Here is a 4,966-nt window from a genome sequence, read left to right as displayed (position 1 = left end):
AGCTAAACAAAAAAAAATAATAATAACAGGTTTTTTTTTATCAACCTTCCTTAGTCTATCACAAAGAATTCAGTAAATAAAGCAATACTAGAACTATCCATAAGAATACAAACTGGCGCTTTCCATTTTGGAGCAGTCCATTTTCTGTTAGGTTGGGTCTTGATGTCAGCAATTTCCTTCCGTACAGCACATGACAGTTCTAATTGGTTGATGCTTGCTCCTTATGGTAGGATGGATTTTCAGAAAGGCAGCTTCGTTTTGATTGGCCACATTCATTTATATCTTTCTGACATTAGTAGTTAGGTGAAAAGAGGGTTAGGATTTTCTGTTTGGGAACATATTCCCAGGCCAGGCTTGCACTCAGAGGGAGCGCCCTGAGTTCCTGCCATAACAACTGTCAGACCTAATAACAAAAGTCCATCCCAGTAGACCGGGAACAACAAGGTTTCCTCCTTTATTAAACTTCATTCAGGTGCCTCTAAGCTCTCTTTTTAACCAGCTCTTAGCCTTGGCCTGGCCCTCAGCCTACTTTTAGCAAAAAATCCTGGTAGCGAATGTATCCCTACCCTGATCATCCTTGATAGCTGATCAGTTCTCCAACTTTCCACCATTAACACCTAGAATATCCTGACCACCCTGCACTCAATTCTCAATGCCAAGGGAGAGGGGGCATTTTGACTAAGACTCTTTTCCAGTCCGTTTGGCATAAATCCGCAGCTCTCAATGTCTAATCAAATTCCTGTTGGAAATGATCGTTGGTTAGCTCTACATCTCCACTTGTCCTCCAAGTGGTTCAAGTTGAGCTCAGCCTCCTCCTGGTACAGCAACCTTCCAGAGTCTTACTACTACTTGCTTCTAAGTGTCAGAATATTTTTTGTTCAATAGACTCCTGGGAGAAATTACTTCTGCCAGAACAGGGCTGCATTTAACCAACTACTGCTGAACTAATTCAGGCCTGTCCCAGCATACTAACCAGGTTGCTGGTAGCCCCTTTATAAAGTAGCTTAATAAAGAAGCAAGAGTCTCTCCTAAGAACTGGCCGTCCTTGTTGGAACTTTGCTGTCAGGATATTTCTGACCGGAAGATTCTTTTTTTTTTTTAATTAGATATTTTCTTTATTTACATTTCAAATGCTATCCCAAAAGTTCCCTATACCCTCCCCCTGCCCTGCTCCCCTACCCACCCACTCCCACTTCTTGGCCCTGGCATTCCCCTGTACTGGGGCATATAAAGTTTGCAAGACCAAGGGGCCTCTCTTCCCATTGATGGCCAACTAGGCCATCTTCTGGTACATATGCAACTAGAGACATGAGCTCTGGGGGTACTGGTTAGTTCATATTGTTGTTCCACCTATAGGGTTGAAGACCCCTTCAGCTCCTTCGGTACTTTCTCTAGCTCCTCCATTGGGGGCCCTATGTTCCAGCCTATAGATGACTGTGAGCATCCACTTCTGTATTTACTAGGCACTGGCATAGCCTCACTCGAGACAGCTATATCAGGGTCCTATCAGCAAAATCTTGCTGGCATATGCAATAGTGTCTGCGTTTGGTGGCTGATTATGGGATGGATCCCCGGGAGGGGTAGTCTCTGGATGGTCCATCCTTTCGTCTTAGATCCAAACTTTGTCTCTGTAACTCCTTCCATGGGTGTTTTGTTCCCTATTCTGAGGAATGAAGTAGCCACACTTTTGACCGGAAGATTCTAAAGGTCTCAGCGTTGAACAAAGCATCAACAGCATTTGTTCTAGGTTTTTCTATGTGATAGGAACTTGTGTGTGTGTTGGGGGGGGGGTGACCAGAAGCTGCCTCAGCACTCAGAACAAAGCAGATAGATGGTTCCAACCCAGTTGGGGTTGTGACCAGCTTATTTTAACCATTTGCTGGAAAGAGAAGAACCATTTATCAGTTCATTGGCAGAATAAATATTGCATTGTAGTAGATGGACCCAAAGCTAAGGGGGAAAACTAGGAGCCAGCTACATGGTCTGTCCTTTGTGTGTAGCAACTCTGCTGTAAGCTCCTCCCTATCCTGTACATTCACTGCCCATTAGCTTAAAGCATGCAATTAGATTGTAAGCCACCATGTACAGAAGACAAAGAGGAAGGTAATGTATTAAAAGCTCTGCTTCACTATATTCAGGGCTCTGTCTTTAAGAAAATATCCCTCACAGACTATACTAGTACATAATAAATTGCTTTCTGCAGAAGAGCCTTGGTATCCTGTTTCTGTGTTCAGAAAGCCCACAGCATCCTTGAATCATGTCTCTAAAGCAATCCGTTCACCTTGGTTACTCCTCTGAGGTCTTTCAGCTCCCTACTTAGCCTTGAGCAACGGCACATCTTCCCAGGGTTTCCTCCTAACCCAGGCACACTAACCATTCCACGAATAAACTCTGCCTACAAGCGAAAGCCCAGACTGAAGCTGCTGTTTCAGGTATTTCATGGTCCTAAAATGATGATGCTGTCTCCATAACCATCACCAATCAGCAAAGTTAGCGGGACTCAGGAAGTTAGAACACAGGACAGTGTAGAAAGTATCATTGATTTCTTTGTTAATAACTGTCTACATGTATGGGCCTTGGTCAGCAACAAATAGAAATGCCATTGAGCCTTTCTATTTCTGGAAAAGAGACACTGAACTGTTAAGGATTGTTTCTAATGCTATCTCATTGCTTCTCAGCCTTTTGGCTAAGATCAAGTGTAGTCTCTAATGCTATCTCAATTCAATTTGACTCCCAAAAGGCCACATTCCTGGACGCTGGGGGTCCTGGATTTGACTGGCAATAAAGAATTGCAGTATAGGAACAACAAAAAACCTAGGTTAGCAAAAACTCTTCTCAAGGATAAAAGAACCTCTGGTGGAATCACCATGCCTGATCTAAAGCTGTACTACAGAGCAATTGTGATAAAAACTGCATGGTACTGGTATAACGACAGACAAGTAGACCAATGGAACAGAATTGAAGACCCTGAGATCAACCCACATACCTATGGTCACTTGATCTTTGACAAGGGAGCAATAACCATCCAGTGGAAAAAAGACAGCATTTTCAACAAATGGTGCTGGCACAACTGGCGGTTATCATGTAGAAGAATGTGAATTGATCCATTCCTATCTCCTTGTACCAAGGTTAAATCTAAGTGGATTAAGGAACTCCACATAAAACCAGAGACACTGAAACTTATAGAGGAGAAAGTAGGGAAAAGCCTCGAAGATATGGGTACAGGGGAAAAATTCCTGAATAGAACAGCAAAGGCTTGTGCTGTAAGATCGAGAATCGATAAATGGGACCTCATAAAGTTGCAAAGCTTCTGCAAGGCAAAAGACACCGTCAATAAGACAAAAAGACCACCAACAGATTGGGAAAGGATCTTTACCTATCCTAAATCAGATAGGGGACTAATATCCAATATATATAAAGAACTCAAGAAGGTGGACTCCAGAAAATCAAATAACCCCGTTAAAAAATGGGGCTCAGAACTGAACAAAGAATTCTCACCTGAGGAATACCGAATGGCAGAGAAGCACCTGAAAAAATGTTCAACATCCTTAATCATCAGGGAAATGCAACTCAAAACAACCCTGAGATTCCACCTCACACCAGTCAGAATGGCTAAGATCAAAAAGTCAGGTGACAGCAGATGCTGGCGAGGATGTGGAGAAAGAGGAACACTCCTTCATTGTTGGTGGGATTGCAAGCTGGTACAACCACTCTGGAAATCAGTTTGGCGGTTCCTCAGAAAATTGGACATAATACTACCAGAGGATCCAGCAATACTTCTCCTGGGCATATATCCAGAAGATGTTCCAACCGGTAAGAAGGACACATGCTCCACTATGTTCATAGCAGCCTTATTTATAATAGCCAGAAGCTGGAAAGAACCCAGATGCCCCTCAACAGAGGAATGGATACAGAAAATGTGGTACATTTACACAATGGAGTACTACTCAGCTATTAAAAGGAATGAATTTATGAAATTCCTAGGCAAATGGATGGATCTGGAGGGCATCATTCTGAGTGAGGTAACATATTCACAAAGGAACTCACACAATATGTACTCACTGATAAGTGGATATTAGCCCAAAAACTTAGGATACCCAAGATATAAGATACAATTTGTTAAACGCATGAAACTCAAGAAGAACGAAGACCAAAGTGTGGACACTGTGCCCCTTCTTGGAATTGGGAACAAAACACCCATGGAAAGAGTTACAGAGATAAAGTTTGGAGCTGTGAAGAAAGGATGGACCATCTAAAGACTGCCATATCCAGGGATCCATCCCATAATCAGCTTCCAAAAGCTGACACCATTGCATACACTAGCAAGATTTTGCTGAAAGGACCCAGATATAGCTGTCTCTTGTGAGACTATGCCCGGGCCTAGCAAACACAGAAGTGGATGCTCACAGTCAGCTATTGGATGGATCACAGGGCCCCCAATGGAGGAGCTAGAGAAAGTACCCAAGGAGCTAAAGGGAACTGCAACCCCATAGGTGGATCATTATTATGAACTAACCAGTACCCCAGAGCTCTTGACTCTAGCTGCATTTGTATCAAAAGATGGCCTAGTCGGCCATCACTGGAAAGAGAGGCCCATTGGACTTGCCAACTTTATATGCCCCAGTACAGGGGAATGCCAGGGCCAAGGGGTGGGGGTGGGTGGGTGGGGGGATGAGGGGGGAGTGTATTGGGGACTTTTTGGATAGCATTGGAAATGTAATTGAGGAAAATACCTAATTAAAAAAAAAAAAAGAATTGCAGTATAGCCAATGGCTGGGCAGAGGCCTGTGAGGTGGTTCAGCAGAGAAGATTCTCACCACCTTGCCTGATGATCTAGTTTAGTACCCAGAACCCACATGGTGAAAGGAAAGAACCAACTCCCCTGACCTCCACATATATGCCACAAACATATATGCCTCCACATATATGGCACACACACACGCGCGTGCACACACACACAAATTAA

General features: G+C 43.5%; 1 pseudogene; it reads left to right on the top strand.

Annotated features, from left to right (window-relative positions):
- Positions 1–2,666: 2,666 nt before the first annotated feature.
- Positions 2,667–2,811, top strand: LOC115030235 (U2 spliceosomal RNA; annotated as a pseudogene).
- Positions 2,812–4,966: the final 2,155 nt, after the last annotated feature.

This window comes from Mus caroli, unplaced genomic scaffold (genome assembly GCF_978045245.1).
Source record: "Mus caroli unplaced genomic scaffold, Mus_caroli_1 scaffold_5, whole genome shotgun sequence".
Lineage (NCBI taxonomy): Eukaryota > Metazoa > Chordata > Mammalia > Rodentia > Muridae > Mus > Mus caroli.
Note: the sequence above shows the minus strand (reverse complement) of the source record. Positions and strands in the feature narration are given on the sequence as shown.